Genomic DNA, 26,331 nt, shown 5'->3' on the forward strand with positions numbered 1-26,331 from the left:
GTAATGCCTTAAATGAACGACTCTGTAGTCATATACTACAGAGCAGCTCAGTGTAAAGCTGCGTCACTCATTTGCTTGTGTGCCCAGTGCATACTTCGTTTCAAACAGCCAATGTGCATGAAAATATATATTTGCTCCGATGGCTGTGTCTCTTGCACAGTGTGCACTGCACTTCCTCTGCACACAAAGTGTAAAGGTAAACAGTATAAACACATTAAAATGTAATGCATGCCTAATTGTCCTTAATTAGCGTAGCTAACTGCCCACCTAGTGCAAGGTGCACTCTCACTTCATGGTCCTTGGAACTGTCCAAAGAGAAAGGGCATGAGCCTACTTTTGTGTGCTTGCAGACCTGCCTGAAAAAGCGTATGTAAAGTTCATGTCAATGTAAGTGTCATAATTCAACCAACTCCACTTCAGGACCACTTTCTTCATTAAGTTCAACTTTTAGATTTATGTTTTACTATGTATATATTTATGTCTTAAAATGTACATGAGAGTGAAAGGACATCACAGCATTAATTTATTCCATGTGTCACTTTTGCTCTTGAAGGTTTTTATTAAACTGCTCAAAATGCAACTAGAAAATACAAAATGTTTCCCGTTAAAAGTGTAGGCTGAAGGGGCGCAAGAGCTAATCTAATGATATGAGATCTGTATGATCGTCTACCTTTTTTTCTGTGCTAAAAGCTACAAGCTTTTATTTTACTACAATCCATTGGTAGCTCACTTCACCTGACACCATGACTAAAGATAGCAACTCAGTGTCTTCCTCCTCACAGATTCCTGCCTGAGGAATACTTAGTCGCCTCCACCCTTGTGGCCACCAGACATACCTGGGTTGTTCCTGTCTTAAATCCCTAGGAAAATAAAAGAGATTAGCAGTTATAGTGATTAAACAAGACCTTACTGCAAGTATAGACAAGCTGTCTTATTCCAGGTATACAATCCATATACATGATCACACAGATAGAGAAGACCTCCTACAAGCTGGAAGGCAGTGAGAGGTAATTTCATTGATGGCCATACAATCCAACCAAATGCAGATGTCTATTATGGAGAAATGTGGGGACAAAACCAGTCACTGATGTTCTTTATATTACCCCTAAGAGGTACAGCTGATGATACCCATTAAAATTTCAAATTAAATGTTCTGCAGGGCAACAAATTGCTTACATTTACTTGACTGGATGAGTCACAAACGCCATCTCCATAACTCTAAAATCAATAGTGCTACCATCAAAAAATTTCTTATAATCTTTCTTTCACTACCTTTACAACACCATGTTGGCAAGTGTTTAACCACTACCCTACATAGATAGGTGCTCCTGCTAATGTGATACTCTCCCTCTGAATACTTTTTATTTAAATTATTTTATAGAAGATTATACTAAGATACAGAAATGATGTATTCAAGCTCTGTGAACAATAATAACAAAGAACTTAGGCATAATCTTACCATTTTCTCAGTACATTAAAAAATTGGTTGTGTGGATCAAAGGCGGGGAGTGAAGGATGGGGTGGAGGGAATAGTGCAATCATGGATTTGCGCTGAGAAGTCCTATGGACCTGCAGAATTGTAAAAGTTAGTGAGCAATGCCAGCACTATGCCTTTTGACCACCCTGTAGAGTTGCTGTATCTAGCTCTCTCAGGATCGTGAGATGTACTATCATCTCATAGCACAGAGTGATAATCAGTGGAATCTTTCAATTCTAACCACTTAATGCCAAATTGCTGTAAAATCTGTAAAACAATCTGACCTAGATATAGGTAGAATGTCCATGACCATGTAAATACCTATCTTGGACAGCCACACCTTCAGGATAGGGGGAGAGGGGGACCTTCAATGGACATGAATTACTACTTTGGCAGCATTATTCAAATGTCTGATAAGTGATTTCTTATAATGAGAGATTGGTCTATTCAGGAGTTTCAGCAGCAAGAGGCCTGGCCCAAGAGGAACAGGGAATTTTTACTGAAAGCTCCTTTATCCAGAAGGAAGATATTCTAGGACATTTCCACAATACCATGTGCAGAAGTGTCCCATTCCCAGAACCACATCTCCAGGACCCCCAGGAAAATCCTACAGTTGAGAAGGGCATATATACCATCTAGAGAGGACCTGTCACATGCCGGGCAGTCGGGTTGCACACCCGATGCCCGGCGCACTTACCTGGTCCCCGCTGACAGCTCACTTGTCCCAGCTGCTGCCATCTTCGTGTCATGCGCAGACCCGTTCTATCTATTTCCTCTGTCTCCTTCTGATTGGCTGATCGTTTTGGCTCCAAACTTTAAAAGGCACCTCCTCCAAACATATGGTGCCTGTTCTTTTAGTCATCTACCTTAGATGCTGGATCTGGCTCCCTTCTACTTTAAGCTGTCAGTTTTTCTTGTGTTCCTGTACTGCATACTCTGTGTCACACCCACCATTCCAGTGGTAACGCTGCAGTCTGCAGGCTACACTTACCTGTCAGCCATTCCTGTGTTCCTGTACTGCATACTCTGTGTCGCATCCACAATTTAAGTGGTAACACTGCAGTCCGCAGACTTCACCTAACTGTCAGCTGTTCTTGTACTGCATACTCCATGTCACGTCCACCATTCCAGTGGTAACACTGCTGTTCACAGGCTACACTTAGCTGTCAACTGTTCCTGTGTTCCTGTACTGCATACTCCGTGTCACATCCACCATTCCAGTGGTAACGCTGCTGTCCGCAGACTAAACTTAGTTGTCAGCGGTCTCCGGATTACACTTTGCTATCAGCTGTTTCATTGTCCCAGCACGGCATATTCTGTGTGTTCTCTTCGGTTCTCTCTCCAGTGGTAATCTTACCTCATCTGCCAGCAAGCTACTCTCTCCCGAAACTGTTTGATTTTGCTGATCATCTCTGCATATTTCCCTGTAGGGTTTCACCTGGTACTCTAGTGAGGGACGCGACCTACGGGACAGGTGCAGCTAAGACCAAACCACCTTGTGGCGGTCCCTGGTGAACACAGTCTCCCCGTTAGACTCCGTGTCTCACTGGGGTAGTGCTATCTGGGTAAACCTGGGATCCAAGCCTGACAACCGTGACAGGACCTTGAATTGCATTTCCATTACTGATAGGCCTGAGGAACGGGGTAAGATCTTGAGCCATATCTGGTCAGTGCCTGCCCTGTCTAAATCTTGATCCAATACATTGGTATACCCAGGGAGAGAGTTATAAAGATTTTCAATTAGCATTTCATAAATAATAGTTTGTGATTCTGTGGAGCACAACACATGGCCTTTTAGGATATTAGGACCCTTCTCAATTCAGTTTGAATGCTTTTTATTAAGGAAGAAGTATCTCGCCTGCAGGTATAGCCAGAATTGGAAAATTGGGAAAGGTTTTTCTTGCAGGGTAGCAATAACGCACATTTTCCCTTCCTCCAATAACTTGCTGCTCCTGAGCTCTCCCTAATCAGACAAGGAATTAAACGTTCTGAGGGACAGTACCTGGGGAAGGTCTGGACTTTGTGAAAAAAAAAGTGTTAAAGGAGACAAAGGGGAGGAAACAAATTTAAATTTCCTCAGTTTGGCCCAGCAGTGGACCATGGAGCCAATCATGGGATGTGAAGTGCGCAGTAGCTTGGCGAGCCATGGGAAAATGTTAGAAGGAATTCCCAGCTCATGACGCTCAACTGTCACCCATTGCTTGGAGATCGAAGTCTGCATCGATTCTAATACTGTGGTGAGCATTACTGCCTGATGATATCTAGAGAAAAGGGGAGGTTTAAGTCTTCCCTGAGACCTCCTTCTAGACAGAATATCTTGTGAGATCTGAGAGTACTTCCCAGCCCAGACAAAGTCGCCGATCGGATGCTTATAGGATGTGCCTAGAGCAGGTATAAGACGTTGGGAAGTGTGTTCATCTTGACGATGTTTACCCTCCCAGGAGATGCCATGGGAATTATACTGGCAGGGATCTGAGTGCAATATAGAGAATAAAAGGACGAAGTTTGCCTTGAGCAAACCTGAGAGGACCTAAGTATTTGATATATGTGGAGTGCCAGGTGAAGGGAAAGTCATGCTGAAAGTCATTTAATGTGTTTGTTAGAATAGAGTGGTTCAGAGCTACCGATTTGAAATAATTTATTTTGAAGTTAGCTAATTGACTACATTTTTGAAATTCTAACATCAAATTTGAAAGAGATTACAGAGTTAGTCATGACCTTCTCCTTCTAACTTGTACTTCTCCTTTATTCAATTGTGTTTTTTAAAAAAGTATGTACATCAACTGCTGCAAATCTCATCCTCTCCTAATCTGAACCTCAGCTCATTGTAACTTATATTTCTCATCTATACAACCGTGTTGTTTTAAAGGTATGTAAAATGAATTTCTTGTGCTAACCTTTGTTGGGCTAATGATCAGCAAAGCATAGTTGATGACATTGGCCTGGCACTAATTTAGCCTGATTAAGACCAGTAGTTGTTTTTTGTTTTCTCACATAAAACATCTGAAGACTTCCAGGAAGTATCTTCATCTACTACTACCTGACTCTGCACTTCTTCTCTAACTGCACTAAACATTGCAACTAGGTATTTTTTGTATATTTTATTTTTCTCTCTGCCTTTCTTAAGTTTATTTGCCTCAGTTTCTTGCCCTTTATTCCTAAATGCCAATGTTTAACATATGTTTTTTTACTAGGCTTTCATGCCTTATCTTTAGAACTATATCATCCTTCACCCCCTCTGCTACACACTCATTTATCCACATTGCTCCCTCACTATCCAATTCCCCTCTAATTAATACACATGAACTTTTTTCTTATTTGTTATATATAAATTAGTTTGTGCTAGAGATGAGCGCACTCGGATTTCTGAAATCCGAGCCCACCCGAACGTTGCCGATCCGAGTCGGATCCGAGACAGATCCGGGTATTGGCGCCAAATTCAAATCTGAAACCGAGGCTATGACTCATAATCCCGTTGTTCTTGCGATACTCGGATCCTATAAATTCCCCGCTAGTCACCGCCATCTTCACTCGGGCATTGATCAGGGTAGAGGGAGGGTGTGTTAGGTGGTCCTCTGTCCTGCTATATCTCGTGCTGTTCAGTTCTGTGCTGTGCTGTGCTGTGCTCAGTCCAGTGGTGCTGTGTCCTGTGCTCTGTCCTTCTGAGGTCAGTGGTGCTGCTGGGTCCTGTGCTGTGTCCTGTTCAGTCCAGTGGTGCTGTGTCCTGTGCTCTGTGCTTCTCTAAGGGCATAGTTATTTCCCCAATATTCCCACGTGTTTAAAAAAATAAAAAAAAGTTATTTAAAAAAATACAAAAAACTAATTTTTTTTTTTTTTTAATTACAACAAAATTTGCACAACCAATCCTGCAGTATAAGCCCATTGGTACTGCAATATTACCAAGTTCACACATTCAGCAGTAAAAGTCCAGTGGTACTGCAATATTACAAAGTTCACACATTCTGCAGTATCAGTCCAGTGGTGCTGTGTCCTGTGCTCTGTTCTGCTGAGTTCAGTAGTGCTGCTGGGTCCTGTGCTGTGTCCTGTTCAGTCCAGTGGTGCTGTGTCCTGTGCTCTGTGCTTCTAAGGGCATAGTTATTTCCCCATTATTTCCAAGTGTTTAAAAAATTAAAAAAAAGTTATAAAAAAAAATACAAAAAAATAATTTAAAAAAAAATTAATTACAACAAAATTTGCAAAACCAATCCTGCAGTATAAGCCCATTGGTACTGCAATATTACCAAGTTCACTGATTCAGCAGTGTATAAGTCCAGTGGTACTGCTATTACAAAGTTCACTGATTCAGCAGTATAAGTCCAGTGGTACTGCTATTACAAAGTTCACTGATTCAGCAGTGTATAAGTCCAGTGGTACTGCTATTACAAAGTTCACTGATTCAGCATTAAAAGTCCAGTGCTACTCTCCTGTGCCGCATATAATTTTTAAAGGCTTTGCCGAGTGTGTGTGGCTTAGGGGTACGCTCTCTTGTGCTACATATAATGGAAAACCAAAATTTGGAGGATAAAGTAGGGAAAGATCAAGACCCACTTCCACCTAATGCTGAAGCTGCTGCCACTAGTCATGACATAGACGATGAAATGCCATCAACGTCGTCTGGCAAGCCCGATACCCAATCTCCTAGTACAGGGCATGTAAAATCCAAAAAGCCCAAGTTCTCAAAAAATAGCAAAAAGAGAAACTTAAAATCAGCTGAGGAGAAACGTAAAGTTGGCAATATGCCATTTGCGACACGTAGTGGCAAGGAACGGCTTAGGCCCTGGCCCGTGTTCATGACTAGTGGTCCAGCTTCACCCAAGGATCTAAGCCCTCCTCCTCCCCCCCCCTACAAAAAATTTAAGAGAGTTATGCTGTCAGCAACAACAACAAAACAGCAAAGAACTCTGCCTTCTAAACAGATGACATCACAAATCCCCAAGGCGAGTCCAAGGGTGTAGTTGGTTGTGAACCCTGACCTTCCCATCACTGTACGGGAAGAGGTGACTCCATCCAGCATTTGCAGCACGCCCTCTGCATATGCTGGAAGGATCACCCACAGTCCAGTTACAGATTTGGCTAATGAAGGTGTGAATGTTGTACACCGGGAGGAGGATATTGATGTAGCTGGCGCTGAGGAAGATGTTGATGATTATGATGCAGACAGATACCAAATTGCCTTTCTCAATTTCTATTTATATTCTAGATTATATAACGGCTGAATAGTTTTCTGTTTTACTCCTAGTGGAGAGGGGATCTGATGCAGACAGATACCAAACTGCCTTTGTCCATTACTTTGTATATTTGAATCTCTAGTTCTACAGTCTATGCAGGCTGCTTTATTTTTATTCAACTACAAGTGTAGGGCGGGGGGGTTCATAGATAGCCACCAAAGTAACGTGGTCCATTTAATTACACTTTCTAGCTCCACAGTCTGTGCAGCCTGCTTTTTTTATCTTCAAAGTATTTATATTTACAAGCCTTGCAATCTAAATTAACTAGAGGTAGTGACGTGGTAGAACTCCAAAAGGCAGTTTGGAAGCCCCTGTACAAACTGGCTCTATTTTTTAACTGAGTTGTCCCCCCTCCAGTGTGTACTCGGAAAGAGTTTTTAGTGCAGCGGGGAACCTGGTCAGTGAGCGGCGAAGGAGGTTGCTTCCTCACAACGTTGAAAAAATGATGTTTATAAAAATGAATAATCAATTCCTCAATGAAGTACAGCACTGCCCTCCAGACAGTACAGAGGGACCTGTTGTTGTGGAGTCCAGCTGGGACAAATTGATAATGTGTGAGGAGGAGGAAGTACACACTGTAGGGGGAGAGGAATCAGAGGTTGAGGATGAGGACGACATCTTTCCTCAGTAGAGCCAGTTTAGTTTGTACAGGGAGAGATGAATTGTTTTATTGGTGTGGGGGCCCAAACAAACCAAAAATTTCAGCCAAAGTTGTTTGGTAGGCCCTGTCGCTGAAATGATTGGTTTGTTAAAGTGTGCATGTCCTATTTCAACAACATAAGGGTGGGTGGGAGGGCCCAAGGACAATTCCATCTTGGAACTTTTTTTTTTGCATTATATGACCAATCAACAGTCGTTTGCCATGTTCAAAAAGTAAAACCAAATTTAAAGAAATTCAAGAAATTAAACCAAAAGTAAAATGCCCTGTCATAATTTAAAACAAGAGGGATTGACGTGCTCTAGAACTACTGTATTGTTGTTTATATTTTATAAACACTACACTTGAAAGCTTGAGTCTTTCAATGAAAAAGTAACTCTCCATTGCACGAATATTTGCAACAGGGACAATTTTAGGGTTAAGAAAGTCAACAAATAACACTTTGACGCTGTCTGTCTTTATAAACACTACACTTGGAAGTTGGAGGAGGTATTGTGGCCCCGGCACCAAATTTACTACCGGGGCCACTCCACTGTGCAGTCCATATTTAGGTGTATCAGATATTAAACAACGGTGACAGTTGATGCCCAATTTTTAAATTATATTGTTGGCGCTGTAAAAAATTGTGTTCCGGGCACACCACACTACGCAGTCCATACCCTTTTTTGGTGGAATTCTGACCCGTGGAGGGTTTTTTAATTATATTGTGGCCTCGGTACCAAATTCAAATTGTGTACCTGGGCCACCACACTACGCAGTCAAGAAAGATAGATGCGTATCATGAAGGTTTTCTATATATTATATTGTGGTGGCCAGTGGCCAGTCCTCTACGCAGTCCAGATACTATTTTTGGGTGTAATTCAGACCTGTTGAAGGTTTTCTATATATTATATTGTGGTGGCCAGTGGCCAGTCCTCTACGCAGTCCAGATACTATTTTTGGGTGTAATTCAGACCTGTTGAAGGTTTTCTATATATTTTTTATTGTGGTGGCCAGTGCCCACTACTCTACGCAGTCCAGATACTATTTTTGGGTGTAATGCAGACCTGTTGAAGGTTTTCTATATATTATATTGTGGTGGCCAGTGGCCAGTCCTCTACGCAGTCCAGATACTATTTTTGGGTGTAATTCAGACCTGTTGAAGGTTTTCTATATATTTTATTGTGGTGCCCAGTGCCCACTACTCCACGCAGTCTAGATACTATTTTTGGGTGTAATTCAGACCAGTTGATGGGTTTTTAATTATATTGTGGGGAACACTCCTCTACGCAGTCCAGAAAGATACCTCGTTGCAACGTTTTGTACTAAAAAAAATAAAATATTGTGAGGTTTTAGGTGTTCAGAATAGCCTTTAAATTAGTGGAAATGATTGTTATTGAATGTTATTGAGGTTAATAATAGCGTAGGAGTGAAAATAAGCCCAAAAACTTGATTTTTACACTTTTTAGTTTTTTTTTAAAAAAAATCCGAATCCAAAACCTTAAATCCGAACCAAAACCTTTCGGCAGGTGTTTTGCGAAACAAATCCGAACCCAAAACATCGCGAAAATCCGGATCCAAAACACAAAACACGAGACCTCAAAAGTCGCCGGTGCACATCCCTAGTTTGTGCACGCAGGTAAACACATGGGATGCCTCCAAAAAGCTGCTAGAATCTGTAGGTAGTTCAAACCTACTATAGATCAAAATAAATCATACAAGGGGTTCCAGCGCTAAAATATGTGAATTTGGATATAATATGTCTAGGGTGTGAATGATCCAATAAAACTAATATGCTAATTTGGAGAATATAAGAAAAAAATATGTTTTTTGTGTGCGAACTCTTGATTTTCTTGAGAGCACAGATATAATATGTGCTAAATAGCAAATTTAATAATACTTAAATGGGAAGTGCATTAAAATCACATTAATTTAATCACAATAATTGATATATGCATGAAAATTCTTAAATTATGATAAAAATCAAGCTAAATTAATATTACACAATATATTAATGCATTAGCTTCAAGATTTAAAACCATTTCTTATTTGTATTCACTAACTGTAACATACTCATCCTGTCGCCAGGATATAAAAGGTCACACATCTTATTATTTTTTCTATCCTTCTCTCTTTCTGCTTTTATTAGCTGGTGCCCACCCCCAGCCCTACATCTCCCATATACATACAAGTTATTCAGAACACTACAGAAATCTGGCTAAACTCAAACACATCACCTGTCTCCCAGCTCTTTAAGTGCTTTAAATGTGCCCTTTGTAATAAACTTAACTTCATATACTAGTTCTTCCTCTCAAACGACCTCAACCTTCTGGCAATGACAGAAACATGGCTTACACAATTAGCACTACCTCACCTGCAGCCATTTCACATGGTGGCCTCCATTTTACTTACACTTCCAGACCTGGAAACAGACATGGAGGTGGGATTGTACTACTTATTTCCCCACATTTACAGTTCTACCAAATGTTCCATCACCCATGTTCTCAGCTTTTGATTAAGTACATGCTATTCATATTTTCAAACCATATTGCTGTCATCTTTCACCCTCCACCTCTCTGGACCACACCAACAATTTCTTGAACATTTCTCTGCCTGGCTTCCTCATTTCTTATCCTCTGACATCCCCACAATCATTATGAGTGATTTCAACATCCTTATTTATAATCCACATTTTTTTTCTGCCTCCAAACTACTGTCCTTAACTTCCACCCTTGGCCTGACTCCTCTACTCATCGGGATGGCCACTGCCTTGATTTTGTTTTCTCTAGACTATGCTCATTATGATTTCCTTAACACTCTTTTTCCCCCCACGTATCATCACCTTATCAGCTACAAGCTCTCCGTCATTACTTTAATTTCTGTGCTGTCAAACTCTACTAAGCCTCCTCAAACCCAAAGAAATCCTAACTCCTTTAATTTTTAACAGCTTTTCACCTCTCTGCAACACCTTCTCTCCCCCACTTCTACATTCTCCTCTCCTGATCTGGCAGTAAAACATCTTAACCAAACCCTAGCATCAACCCTTGATCAGCTACTCTTCAAACTCTAAGTTGACTTTGATGTCAGCTGTGACATACTAAAGTAATGCAACATCTTTAAAAACTTTCTCACTAAGCAGAACATCGTTGGCATAAATCTTGTACTTCTAATGTTGTCTCACATATACTGTTATCTACTACCCCTATCAATATGCTCTGGACACTGCTAAACAAACATACTTTCAATCTATTATCTCTGCTCAGGGTTCTACAACACTTTTTTAATACAATAAAATTTCTTCACAGCCCTCCCACCCCAAACCTTCTGACTACTATCAGTGCTCAAGATCTTGCTTCCTACATCAAGAACAAGATTGATAAGATCCAACTTGGAGTGGTATCTTCTTCCATGACAAACAAATTGCTCATTTCCTTCCCTGCAACCTCTGGCACCCTATCTTTATTTGATATCACAAATGTAGATGAAGTATTTACTCTCTTCTTGTCTTACAAAAACATCCAAAACTTTTCCACATGCATATATCTCACTCAAGACACTGCAAAAACTTTAATTCATGTACTCCGTGTTGACTATACCCTCCTTACTGGTCTTCCCCGAATCAAACTCTAACCTCTACAATCTATTTTGCACTTTGTAAAATTTCCTCCCTTGCAAAACAAGACTTTCCACTTGTCTTCAAACCTTCAAGTATTTTCTGAAACCCCCCCTCTTCAGACTAGCTTATCGAGTTACTCACCCACCCTCTTAACCTCCCTAGAGTACCCTATTACCCCATTCTACACAGTTCTCATAAGACTTGCATGTGTTCTTTCTATACTCAATCAACCCTCTGACCCCTGACACCCTGACCAACATTGATGTGTGACTGGATCATATAGCCCACAAAATACTTTCTACCTTTGCAATTTCTCTGGACCAATAGGCAATTTTTAACACTTAGGGCTAGATTTACTAAGCTGCGGGTTTGAAAAAGTGGGGATGTTGCTTATAGCAACCAATCAGATTCTAGCTGTCATTTTGTAGAAAGTACTAGAAAGTACTAAATAAATGAAAGCTAGAATCTGATTGGTTGCCATAGGCAACATCCCCACTTTTTCAAACCCGCAGCTTAGTAAATCTAGCCCTTAATGTTATGTATCTACCCCTATTTTCCTATTGAGTGTAAGCTTGCAAACAGAGCCCTCTTACCTCTATGTCTGTAATACCCAGTCTCATTTTGTTGTTTCCAATTGTAAAGCGCTGCAAAATATGCTGACTCTATATAAACAAATGTTAATAATAATAATAACCAGCAGGTCATCTGCAAATAAGACAAATTTGTGATCTGTTTTCCCCAGCTGGACACCCAATATGTCAGGGTTATTTCTAATTGAGTTGGCCAGGGCCTGCATACAAAGACCAATGGGATACTTTTTGACAGTTTCAGTAAGCCTTGGTTGGCTACTGCAGCAGAGTACAGAAGACTTGTAGAGGCAGTTTCCCCTTTCCTTGAGTTATCAACTGACTTCTGCCATTTTGGATCTTCGCTATTTGCCATTTACTTGAGGCTTTCTTCAAAAGACAGTTGTTTTATCTGTATGTCACTAATATGCCTAGTACTTTTTCACATCAATATTACTTTATCTGTTAACATGACAATATATATTGATTCCTCCGTACTTGTGCATTTAAAAATCCATTGTACCAAACCTGAAAGGGTGGCATCTCCAAAGCTTTTCTCCTTGTCTCCTATGCCTGCTTTTTCTGCCACAAGAACAGCTGATTGGTTTGAAGTGTGACCTCATTTTGGTGTCACTGCATCTTCTTTCCATCTTGAGTTCTATATCACCGGCTTCTTGAATTGAGGTCTGATGGTTTCTTGTTTTTAGAACCACTCACTAGGATTTTTTCCTATTTTTGTTAGATTTACACTTTTAGTCTAGTTTGGAAATTGGATGCTGGTGACCAGCTGTCAGCCCTTGTCTCCTTTCACTAACACTGACTCATTTGTCAGTGTTACATATGGCACTCAGAGATGTTTAATTGCAGAAGCAAATCTGTGAATCAACACATCGTCCTCTTTCCCCTGCTTCCTGCACAGATGATTTGATCTGACTTCCGCTAGTGGATACAAACCTACAAAGCAAGTACAGAGGAAGAATAAGGAATTGGATCTGTTTAAAGCGCTTGAACCCATGCAGATGACAGTCTTGAGGTGCATGTTTGTGTGCATGTGATGAGCACTGTCATGTTTGCACTTGTATCACAGTCCTGCTGTGACCTCTAGCCTTTAAGGGGGAACTCCAGTCAAGATATCAGATATCCCAAGCAGGAAGTCACCATGGGCTAGAATGGAGCTCATCGATTGTCCCTGGCTCTACTTGAAGTGATGGTAAAAACTAATACTAAGTGTCATTTCAGTAGCTCTCTCTTTGCTGCTTTAGCCAGTAAGTGGGGAACTTTGTACTGAAATCGTTGGTTGCAGTCAGTAACAGTTGACACTTCAAGAAGAGCAATTAGAGAATTGATAGACATCTGGTATGTGCACATGCCTGGTTTTAGAAGTGGGCACAGTCACTGGGTACCAGGTGAGAGCAATGTTGCTGGGCACTACAGGCAATCCAGACACATGCTGCATCATATTGCTGTGTGCAAGAACCTTTCGATATATTTGTCCATCCCTGTTATAATAACTCACAACATCAAGGGTTTTAACAGTCTATTCAAACTACATACTGAAATTATACTACTGCAATAAAACCACTTCTCCAAAATTAACCACCTAAAGATTGTTGACAAACATTTCACCTTGTTATCCATTATAACTTGGATAGTGGATAACAAAATTTTCTTAAAAAAAGTCTGTACCCTACTCACCTAAAAAAAAAGTGTTAATGGGTCCTGGTAGTATATCTTGCAGGGAAACATATTACTGTTAATTATATTAATATAAATTTGAAATATATGGGTTGCCATATGTCCTTAGTTCAGTGCAGGAGGACTTTTTTCAGAGGTCCTGAAGAAACTTGAGGATTATTTAGTGATTCACTCTTTGCGTCAGTTCCTACTGAGCCGCAAAGAGTGGCATTTTCTAAGGTCCTGATAATATCACATGAGAACACCTGTGCTGTCTTTCATCTTCTTGAGGGAGCAGCCATACTTCATGAATTTAAAGGTCAATATAATGCAATCTGATGCCTGAGCAGCAGACATTTTAGCTTTGGTGCTTGTCTTTTACTATTTCTGACCCAGTTTGTCTTTGCCACAGTGGAATTTACAATCTATAGTCCCTGGCACTCAGACGCAAGGGTTATTTTAGTTGGAAGTCAATTCACCTACCAGAATGTTTTTGGAGTGTGGGGGGAAACTGGAGCAACCAGAGGCAACTATCTCTTACCCGCTTTGGCTCATCTCCCCTTGCATTTGTCCAGCTGTAACCCTGACCTTGGCTTGTCTGACCTTGCATCTGTCTACGTGGAACACCAACCTTCATTCTGCCTCTGGTGGCGAATGTGTCTCCTTTCATGACTACTGATTTATTTGTAATCTTTGCTAACTACCAGGGCGAACCAGGTGGCCACTACTTGTAGGTGAGTCCTGCTAAGTCCACCACCTCCTTATGGGGATCCCAGGTGAATAACAATGACCCATTACACTTTGTGCACGCAAGTAAAATAGTGTTCATTGCTAGCAATGAAATAGTTCCATGATAGCTTCAACTGTCTGTGAAATGACTTGAGTCTCAGAATGCACCCCACTTGGGATACGCAAATGTAAAGTACAAACATCATGGTGGTTCCACGGTTATTAGTGATAGGATTTAGGTCTTTAATGTTGTTTGGCAGCTGTAGGCAGATTTTTTTTTTTTACTTTGTCAGACCTGAATGAGCGCCTCTCATAATTTAACTGACAGTTGAACAGGTTTCTTTTGACCTTACAAGATGTGGTAGCAAAGACAAACAACAATTTTTGTATTAATTATTTTGTTCTAGATAATACGGTTGAAGCCCCTATACACCAATGATGTACTTCTGGACCTGACCAAACCTCTTACCAGCTTACCCAATTTATTTGGTTTAGTAGACTTGTGCTTGGTTGAGTAGGATCTATGAAACCTGATCTTCCCTGTACACTATTATTTTTCACTACTGAAACAGCTGACCGGAGTCTAGAGATCAGGGTGTTAAAGTGGAGGTTGAGTAATGAGAGCTATGTTGTTGACTTAGGTTTATCGAATCTGTGTTTAAGTGAGTATTTTTTCTCATTATTTTTCCCTGATCGCCTCACTTCAATGTGTAACATAAGTTTCTCCTTCCTGTAAGTTCTGTATAAAAATGACAGAGTTGGAAATATATAAAATGGAGCCTGGTTTATCCCACCTTTGAGCAGGCAAAAACATCAGGTGGTTATGATGTGCAAAATCAGAGAAGAAATAAACTTGCGTTCAGTTATTCCCATATTATACATGGTACCAGCTGCTTGGCAATATAAATCGCATATGTGTATACATAATAAAAAGACAGTTGTTTTCAGCACTTGTCCTTAACACTGCATATGTATTTGTATCTAACAAAATGAAAGCATGAGGTATTGGTTCATATTTTCATCAAAACACTGCATCCCATTGTCAAGGGTACCTCATTGTATGCAGGCCCTACATTGACCTATGTGTTTCAAACATAATTAAAATGCAGTTCAAATCAGATCACTAACTTCCCAGGTATAGGGGTTGTCGTGAACATAGAGAGCTTGCAGTTATTTATAAGGGATAATTCATAACTGCAGTGTATATAGGTTGTATCAAATGAATCCATTGATAAGTTAGTGTGACATGGTTCTCTTCGAAGCTGTTAGATCAATGGGTTTTGTGTATGTTAAGCTACCCAGAGGGGGCTGGTAGATAAGGGTAGCACCTTATACCATTTATGGCAGGATGCAAATGTGAAAGTCTTTGAGGATATCTCTTGCAAGACAATGAAATCGAACACATGTTTGGGAGGCCCCAGACATGCCAACTGCAGAGACTGGGTTGTATGTTAATGACGGATTCAAGCTGAATCGGGTCACAGGAAAGGGGGCTGGGGGGGGGTCCTGTAGCTGGGTTTTAAAACTATAGTGGAACTGTGAGTCTTGGTTCACTCAGGGAGTCATTTGATTGAAGAGGTTCCATTTTTTCTGCTTCTCCCAGCACCAGAAACTTGATTCTGAGTGAGGTATCAATTCTGTGTTTTATCCTTTTTATTTTATAAGAAACAATTGCACTTTTTTTGTATGTCTTTTATTATCTTTTTATCTTAAGCATTGTGGATGTATTTTCCATATTAAATTACACTTAATAAGTTCTAGTCTCTGTGTTCTTACGAACTCACGCGACAGTTTGGTCCAGACGCTACCTAATTGAAACTGTGCAAACCTTGTGGGTTATGTGAACTCTGATTAAAGTAAATTGTGTTAGATTAATGCTAGGGAGAACCGAAGGCTTCCTAAATAAAGTGTCAGCTCTTGTCCAAAAAACCTTGGTGGTGGTAATTAGTATCGCAAAGCTAGTGTGTGGCATAGATAGGGAAGGATTTAATCATTTTAGACAGACCAGGTGGTTGTTGTTTGGTTAACCCTGTGTCACATATGCATCACACAGACTCAGGTGAGTGCTGTTCGTGACAGGGGTTTACATCTAGCAAGGGCTGGCTTGTGAGCCACACCCAAAAAGGCCTTTATAAGTTCATCTTTTTTTTTTTTAATTAGTGAAACTGAAAGGCCAAGTCTGGGCTATCAGTTCCACTGTACATGCAGCAGCAAGCTCACGCATGTCCTTATAAGTAGAGATTGGCCAAGAGTCGCGGTAAGTCGATCCTTGAGTAGTGCAAGATTATTTTTTTTTAGAAATTGATTCTAAATCATCCTTATAATAATAAAGAGGCCCCTAATTACAAGACTAGCTTACCCATGGCTGCCTGAGCATGCTGACACTTATTGAACTACAAGTGCCATCATGCCCTGTTATCCAGGGCCCGCTGAGACTGGGTTTAGCTTTGCAGGCCAAATTTCTACGAGTTCTCCCGGACTCCCGACAGAGCAATGCAACCTACCACAGTCTCCTCACTTGCCTAGTGAAGTGGGTGGGGATGAGGCTTAATGACAGGATTCACAACGAACTGCATCATCCTGGCCCCACTCCCTGCTGTATTGATCACCAAATCATGGCATTAAGCAGTGGGGTAGAGCTTAATGAGGCAATACGGGCTACCACGCCCCCAGACTTAGCAGCAGGATTTCCCCTCCAGCATCGCCAGAGGGGAGATCAAAAACATTGGCAACTAATCTGGAGAGTGAGGAGACATTAGGGCTATGTTTATTACATGCAGGACTTTTCTGTGTGTGAAGCTTCTTTTCCTACATTGGGTAAAGTGCACAGCTTGTGCGCCAACTGTTTTAGTTATAATAAGCAAAAATGTGCATTTTTTTAAAAATTGTAATAAATTTAAGTCCTACTAACCTGTGTTCCACTTCATTTTTTTGTATTTCATATGTTATTCAGCTTGTTGTGAACTACAACTTACCGGAGGGAGATACAATCGTGTACTATATACATAGCATACAGTATTTTGGGTAGCTGCTGGAGCTGTATTTACAAGTTGTGCTGCTAAAAGCCACTATGAATATTAACATAACTAATACATTCCTAAGCTAGGAAAACTACTACTACCTGCATGTTAATGCCACATCACTCAAAGAACATACTTATAGTTTTGATAGGATAAATGAGTGGGAGGAAATGAACATAATGCTAACCCATGAATGTTTACCTTGGTTTTGCCTTTTTAACCTATTGTATAAGAAACATAAAGTCACCTGCTATCTGCTCTTTTCATGCAGAGCCAACTAAGGAAGATGTTGCAGTCTTGTGTCAGTAATTGGCTTTTAGAAAATTATAAAAAACACATGCACATGAGAATTACCATAAATTAGTATTTGACAATATTGTTCCATGATTTGAAAAGGTCAAATTTGCACTTGTTCAAACATTTATTAGTAAAGCTTTTACATTGCATATCAAAGTACCAACTAACAAGTATATCAGCAATCTCAAAGGGTTGCAGTGATGGTCATATATTGCTGCGTATTTGCTTCTGCATGACTGTTAATGAATCAAAAGGTTTGTCCCTGATTTTTGCCCCAAGTCAATCAGTTAGCTTGTTGAAGTTTTGAAGGTGTTAATGTGGGAAGAGCGGAATGAATTAGCCTACAGAAAGTAATAATGGCATTGACATATAAAGTTATTATTAACAGACAGGCTGGGCAGAGATGGATAACAGATTGTATCACGGCATGAGTGGGAATGTGTAATTTGTCCCATGTGATCCACACTTAATGAAATCAATGTATTGTATGGTTTGGAGTTATTTTTGCAAAATATAGTATTTTTTGTTTTAACAAATTATATTTTATAGCTCAATAACGTGATCTGTACCTGTATCCAGGGACACTTTTCTGTCATGGCTGTGGAAGTTTTAGAGCACTACACCACCCAACATAACATGACTCATAATACAGTTCTATGTCATTTACTTACTCATTTCACAGCATACAGGATAACAACAGATAAAGAGATTGGCAGACAGAGCAATTGAGATGGAACTGTACAGTTAGTCATTATTATAGTCTGCCCATTTTTATGGAGAAGTCTTCAAACCTCAGGGTTGCTCCAGGAAATCAGGGTCTTTTATCTGTATTAATAATCTTCAGTGGTTATTGTGACTCTGCTCCCCAGTCCCAGCTATGGATTAATATCTCATAAAGAAGAGCCCCAGCACTTTTCAGTATGCAGCTGGTAGCTTCCTGGATCCCCTACTCTGAACAGCCTTGGGTTGGTTTTCACTATGACAGGGAGACCCCACACTTATGGACTCTTTTATAGCACAATCTAGCCCAAAAAGATTTGGGGAGAAGCATAGTGCCCATTTTTTTAATTATTTATTGTATTTTTAACAGTGTTGGCCTTGTGACACCAGGAGTGGCACTGAAGTCTACGGATGAGAGCTGGTTCTGTTGGTGAGGGACTTTCTCCCATAAAAAAAATAATGGTAAAGAAGTAGTGCTCCAGTGAGAACTATCGCTTCTTACTGCTAGCATGTAAATGGTACAGCGTCTTCTCTTTCTTCAGTGCCATTTTTTCCCGCATAATTTTTGGCATATTGGGAATGATTCACAAATTACTTCACTGGTGATGAAACTATGAAAATCGGGTGATTTTCAGGATTGGACAAATTGATTCACTTATACTTCAGTATATCAGAGCTATAACAGTTGTACCAGATATAAGCAGTTGGCCTCAAAAGATAATTGATCACAGATTTAACTCTCTCATACATAAAAATAAATACAAAAGCTACGACTTATTTATTTCATTCATGGGAAAATAGTTTATATGCATGCATCCATGTACTGTGGCCAGGGGTGCTGAGGTAGGAGGTAGGATGAGGGTACAAAGTAACTCAGTCCTGGGGGTATATTTACTAAACTGCGGGTTTGAAGAAGTGGAGATTCTGGCTGTAATTTATTTAGTACAGTCTACAAAATGACAGCTAGAATCTGATTGGATGCTATTGGCAACATCTCCACTTTTTCAAACCCGCGGTATAGTAAATATACACCCTTGACTGCTTTGTGTTGTATGTGCATGATTCAAATGGAGCAACTAGAGATCACATGAGGACATGAAATGGAATGGCTCTGGCAGACAGTGACCATGGTGCAGACAGTAGCCGTTATTGTTGCCATGGTCACTATAATTTGTTGAGTAGCAAAAGTTTATTACAGAGAAACCTTACCTTGAGATGAGCCTTGATGTCATGTTAGCACTAGGGATGTGCACCGGCGACTTTTGAGGTCTCGTGTTTTGTGTTTTGGATCCGGATTTTCGCGATGTTTTGGGTTCGGATTTGTTTCGCAAAACACCTGCCGAAAGGTTTTGGTTCGGATTTAAGGTTTTGGATTCGGATTTTTTTTGAAAAAAAAATAAAAAGTGTAAAAATCAAGTTTTTGGCCTTATTTTCACTCCTACGCTATTATTAACCTCAATAACATTCAATAACAATCATTTCCACTAATTTAAAGGCTATTCTGAACACCTAACACCTCACAATTTTTTATTTTTTTTTGTACAAAATGTTGCAATGAGGTATCTTTCTGGACTGCGTAGAGGAGTGTTCCCCACAATATAATTAAAAACCCATCAACTGGTCTGAATTACACCCAAAAATAGTATCTGCACTGCGTAGAGTAGTGGGCACTGGGCACCACAATAAAATATATAGAAAACCTTCAACAGGTCTGAATTACACCCAAAAATAGTATCTGGACTGCGTAGAGGACTGGCCACTGGCCACCACAATAAAAAATATATAGAAAACCTTCAACAGGTCTGAATTACCCCCAAAAATAGTATCTGCACTGCGTAGAGTAGTGGGCACTGGGCACCACAATAAAATATATAGAAAACCTTCAACAGGTCTGCATTACACCCAAAAATAGCATCTGCACTGCGTAGAGGACTGGCCACTGGCCACCACAATATAATATATAGAAAACCTTCAACAGGTCTGCATTACACTGCACATACGGCTGCTCCTCCATCCTCCATCATATACATGTTGGAGTTTCAGCGTGTCAAAACCTCTTGTTTTTGATAATGACAGTGCATTTTGAATATTTTTCAATTTGCCCCACAACACTGAATGTACTTTATCTATGATACGCATCTATCTTTCTTGACTGCGTAGTGTTGTGGCCCCGGTACACAATTTGGTACCGAGGCCACAATATAATAAAAAACCCTCCACGGGTCAGAATTCCACCAAAAAAGGGTATGGACTGCGTAGTGTGGTGTGCCCGGAACACAATTTTTTACAGCGCCAACAATATAATTAAAAAATTGGGCATCAACTGTCACCGTTGTTTAATATCTGATACACCTAAATATGGACTGCACAGTGGAGTGGCCCCGGTAGTAAACGTTGTGAGGAAGCAACCTCCTTCGCCGCTCACTGACCAGGTTACCCGCTGCACTAAAAACTCTTTCCGAGTACACACTGGAGGGGGGACAACTCAGGTAAAATAGAGCCAGTTTGTACAGGGGCTTCCAAACTGGCTTTTTTTCCTGCCAGTAACAATATGGACTGTCTGACATGTCTACTTGGATGGTGTCAGCAAAGTAATCCTCCACCATTTTTTCAATTGTGACAGCATCCAATGCAGCGACAGTAGACATGTCTGCAATGGTTGGCAGGTCCTTCAGTCCGGACCAGATGTTATCAGCATCCCCGCCAGCGCCTCTTTTAGGAAAACTGAGCTTTTTCCTCACAGATGTGGAAGAAAATGAGGGTTTCCTATGTCGTAGGTGGCTGTGTAGGCTTGAATGGCCTTTTGATGCTCCTCCATCCTCTGCAGCATATAGAGGGTGGAGTTCTAGCACGTCACTACCTCTTGTTAATTTAGATTGCAAGGCTTGTAAATACTTTGAAGATAAAATAAAAGCAGGCTGCACAAACTGTGGAGCTAGAAAGTTAAATTAAATAGACCACGTTTTTTTGGTGGCTAGTATCTATGCCACCCCCCCGCCCTACACTTGTAGTTGAATATAAAAAAAGCAGCCTGCATAGACTGTAGAACTAGAAATTCAAATATACAAAGAAATGGACAAAGGCAGTTTGGTATCTGTCTGCATCAGATCCCCTCTCCACTAGGAGTAAAATAGAAAACAATTCAGCCGTTATATAATCTAGAATATAAATAGAAATTGAGAAAGGCAATTTGGTATCTGTCTGCATCATAATCATCAACATCCTCCTCACCCCCAGCTACATCAATATCCTCCTCCCGGTGTACAACATTCACACCTTCATTAGCCAAATCTGTAACTGGACTGTGGGTGATCCTTCCAGCATATGCTGAGGGCGTGCTGCAAATGGTGGAAGGAGTCACCTCTTCCCGTACAGTGATGGGAAGGTCAGGCTTCGCAACCACCAACAGCCTTGGACTCGCCTTGGGGATTTGTGATAATTTCTCTTTAGAAGGCCGAGTTGTTTGCTGTTTTGTTGCTGACACCATAACTCTCTTCAATTTTTTGTAGGGAGGGGGAGGAGGAGGAGGGCTAAGATCCTTGGGTGAAGCTGAACCACTAGTCATGAACACGGGCCAGGGCCTAAGCCGTTCCTTGCCACTCCGTGTCGTAAATGACATATTGGCAACTTTACGTTTCTCCGCAGATGATTTAAAGTTTCTCTTTTTGCTACTTTTACTTAACTTGGGCTTTTTGGATTTTACATGCCCTGTACTAGGAGATTGGGCATCGGGCTTGGAAGACGACGTTGATGGCATTTCATCGTCTATGTCATGACTAGTGGCAGCAGCTTCAACATTAGGAGGAAGTGGGTCTTGATCTTTCCCTACTTTATCCTCCAAATTTTTGATCTCCATTATATGTAGCACAAGATACTGCAGAATGTGTGAACTTGGTAATATTGCAGTACCAATGGACTTTTACTGCTGGATTGGTTTTGCAAATTTGGTTATAATTACTTTTTTTATTTATTTTTTTATAACTTTTTTTTTATTTTTTAAAAACTTGGGAATAATGGGGAAATAACTATGCCCTTAGAAGCACAGAGCACAGGACACAGCACCACTGGACTGAACAGGACACAGCACAGGACCCAGCAGCACCACTGAACTCAGCAGGACAGAGCACAGGACACAGCACCACTGGACTGATACTGCAGAATGTGTGAACTTTGTAATATTGCAGTACCACTGGACTTTTACTGCTGAATGTGTGAACTTGGTAATATTGCAGTACCAATGGGCTTATACTGCAGGATTGGTTGTGCAAATTTTTTTGTAATTAAAAAAAAATTAAATTAGTTTTTTGTATTTTTTTTAATAACTTGTTTTTATTTTTTTAAACACTTGGGAATAATGGGGAAATAACTATACCCTTAGAAGCACAGAGCACAGGACACAGCAACACTGGACTGAACAGGACACAGCACAGGACCCAGCAGCACCACTGAACTCAGAAGGACAGAGCACAGGACACAGCACCACTGGACTGAAGTGAACAGGACACAGCACAGGACCCAGCAGCACCACTGAACTCAGAAGGACAGAGCACAGGACACAGCACCACTGGACTGAGTACAGCACAGCACAGCACAGGATATAGCAGGGCAGAGGACCACCTAAAACAACCTCCCTCTACCCTGATCAATGCCTGAGTGAAGATGGCGGCGGCCAGCGGGAAATTTATAGAATCCGAGGATCGCGAGATCCGACAACGGGATTATGACTCGGAGCCTCACTTTCAGTTTTGCAATTGGCGGGAATACCCGGATCTGTCTCGGATCCGGCTCGGATCGGCAAGGTTCGGGTGGGCTCGGATTTCAGATATCCGAGCCCGCTCATCCCTAGTTAGCACACCCATTCTTTGGAATATTTTATGTTTAGTATTACATATAATATGTAATACGAACAGGTTGATACAGGTAAAAGTGTATGGCCTATCTTCAGGAATACTTCTGTAATGTAGCAAACCTTTCTTTCTGATCACAACAAATAAAACAAAGTACTCGTTTGCAGCGGACCCTGCACAAACCTGGATGGTCACTTTTTTGAATAGTTGCCTCTAAGTCCCATCTCCAGACATTGGGGTACATGTCCACTCTTAACTAATTTGTCTCACATTGCATAAGTTCCAGTGCCTTAGCAATGAAGAATGGAACAATGAGGACCTTACCCTAGTTGTGTGTGTTTTATATTGTGAACTTTCCTGTCTATTTCTCTGTCTACTCCCCAAACTGTTCTGACAACGTTTGTCTACCAATGACCATAACCTTTACCCAGGGCTGGATTAAGGGAATTGAGGCCCCCGGGTAGGGATACTGTGAGCCCCCGCCCCGCCTACCTCCTATTCCTTATCCGTTCTGTCTGCAGGCAGCAGGCGTTCTTCCATCACTCCCTGTAGTGCTCTGCAGCGCGCAGTAATCTCTTTACTGAGGAGATCTTGTGAGAGTGAGACCATGACTCAGTCTCACCCTCACGAGATCTCTTCAGTAAGGAGATTACTGTGTGCCGCAGAAGCAATACAGTTACAGCAGGCAGCTAATAGCATAACATTTGCTGTTAGCTGCCTGCCCTCATTGACCAGCTGACAGTTGGCCCGATGAATAATGCCGCCGGCTGCGCTATAGCCATAAAGAAAAGAGAAAAAAGTAGTTTCAAGGGCCCCCCAGATGCCCAAGGCCCCTGGGCTCTAGTCCAGTAGCCCAGTTAGACCTTGGGTTAAACCGGCCCTGCCTCTACCTTGTTTACCATGCTGGCTGCCCATGATTTTTGATGTGTTATAGTGCCAGCCCCAACACATATTTACAAATAGCTAATGGCATAGTCTGGATGGTATAGGTGGATCGAATGTTAGTTTTCTCAGGTCACTGACATTTTAGCTATTCAAACAAGTGAAGATACAGGAACATTATAAGGACAAATAATCTATAGCCACATGAACCTCACAGGCTTCTTTAGCCAATTATTCTGATGTTACGGTTTCAAGAACTAATTCAGTCTTTCCACCTATCTTGCCTAACCATTCTTCATCTAAGTTTTGGGGAGGAGGTTTGATGCTTTGAGAGACTCTGTTGTGGCTGACAGTTATGTATCCAGTCGTGTGACCCGTTTGTGACCAGATGAAGGATATCTACGTACACAAAGCTTAAAAGTTTTGCTATCTGGTACGCATACATCTGCATAAGTGTATCCTGGGTGTTTAATATATGGAAATTCTGCGAGTTCACCCACTGTGACTCTGTTTGAGAATAAGCTGAAACTTGTATTTTACATCTACACATTGGATGTTATATTACAGTTTTTGTTTCCTTGTTTCCTCTCCACTGGTGTTTCCGGTCCTACTGTGGGTTCTTGTGTGATCCCAATATTATATCAATATACTACACTATTGTGCGCCTCCTCCTCCATTTTTCTTTTATAAATATCACGTGAAGCCTGGAATAATGAATGTCTAGCTGAAGTAAAATAGGCCATGCTAGGTAAGATTAATTTCTCTCCAAAAACAAAAATATTCTCTACATTTTATATTCCTATGGTGATTTCTTACAACTTTTGTACTTTATCCACTACTATCGTTGGGATGTAGGGTCCGGAGGAAACTTTATTGAATTTATCTTTGTCCGAAGCTTTCATTTACCCACTGTTCCCTTGGAGAAACCTCCACTCTTCAGTACAATTCATATAAGTTTTATTTCTGGTTATTCCATTTGTTTCCAGATGATTCCACTCTCTCTCAGAAGCAGAATTTTACATAAGGAACACATTTAATTTCTTATGATTCTGCTTTGTGACTTGGCTTGCTCAGGCTACAGAAACATTTTCTGTCATTGGACTGGAATTCAGGACAAATCCTTTTTTTGGTCCCTTTTGGCACACATTTAACCAATCTCTGTCTCCTCTGTTAATTATCTTGTTGACTAACTTCTCTTTAACATCTCTATTCAATTGTGTTCTTGCGTTTGGTGGACAGGACTCTATAAAGTTATGGAAGTATTTGTCTCGGCTTGTACTTCTTCTGAGTAACACAAACATTCTCGTCAGTCAACTTCTAGTTATCTTCAGCCTTATCCATTGCCCAACAAGCCATAGACTCATATTAACATGAATTTCATCACTGATCTCTCTTTTCTTTTCTCTCTTCTTCTTTACAACCATTTGTAGTTGACCATTTTTCTAAAATATTCCATTTACTTTCAATTGCTTAATTTATTATCAATCTACTGATAAAATATATTTTTCATTTACTTTTTATAAGCACATATAGCTTTTTTAATCCCAGATAGCATCACATTCTGTTGCTTATGCTAATTATTAATTTAAATGTAAAGCACATTTCTGAATGTAGAATTGGAATACAAAATCTAAGATTATTTACTTACAAATTATACAAATTGCCCTTAACCACATGAAGGCATTCTGAAAATAATGACATTTCTAAACCAACTCCGTCATACTTAAACATCTCCTTGGGGATGTGCGACAATCCTGTCACCCTGGCAGTCTGCTTTTAGACTCCTGGATTGTAGATTTGCAGCCCCTAGGAGTAGGTCTCTTGGCAGGAGTAACAGGCAGAAGCACACTTCTCTTGAACAAGTAGCTTTTCAGGGAGGATAAGTAGTGATGGGCGATTCCGTGGTCGAAAAGTTGGAAAAAGTAGAATAATGGGCTAACTGAAGCCATTGTCAAAGGTTGGATGTCTGAGAAATGGAAATCAGAGGTGTCCTAATATACTATGCATACCGTACTATGTACAATAGCAACAAACCATCCAAGTTTTTTTTATATTATTTAGATTTTTTTATATTATTTTTATATTATATTATTATACAAAAATATTTAAAGGAGAGTATCATCCGACAAACATAAAAACAAATACACATTCAATGATTAAATTAAATTCACAACATGTCCCTCTGAAAGTACTGGGCATGGGCTCAAAATAAAAGGCTAGGAGGTTCCACATAAAATGAACCTGCTGGTACAAATCTCCAATAATTGTAAGAAAAAGTATATAACATATACAGTGTAGTGATCACAAAATATAATATATGATTTGTAATAATATAAAATGCTTATAAAGTAAGTTAAAAAGGGGGTTATATAATTTGTTACAAAACAATATATAATCTATTGTATAAACTCTAGGATATCTAAATAAATACAAAGTAATAATTAGATTTTTGTAAAGTAGATAGAAATGTCATTGCAACATGGTTTGTCCTGCTGCAAATTTAAATTCTTATGCTGAATTTGTTATATACTCACATATCTTTACACTAGGGGGTAAATTTATCAAGCTGCGGATTTGAAAAAGTGGAGATGTTTCTAGCAACCAATCAGATTCTAGCTGTCATTTTGTAGAATATACT

General features: G+C 40.3%; 1 protein-coding gene across 4 annotated transcripts in view; it reads left to right on the forward strand.

Annotated features, from left to right (window-relative positions):
* The window catches only part of DLGAP3 (DLG associated protein 3), a 406,147-nt gene that overhangs the window by 357,877 nt on the left and 21,939 nt on the right, over nucleotides 1–26,331 (forward strand). The window lies entirely within an intron of this gene.

The sequence above is a fragment of the Mixophyes fleayi genome, chromosome 2 (genome assembly GCF_038048845.1).
Source record: "Mixophyes fleayi isolate aMixFle1 chromosome 2, aMixFle1.hap1, whole genome shotgun sequence".
Taxonomy (NCBI): Eukaryota; Metazoa; Chordata; class Amphibia; order Anura; family Limnodynastidae; genus Mixophyes; species Mixophyes fleayi.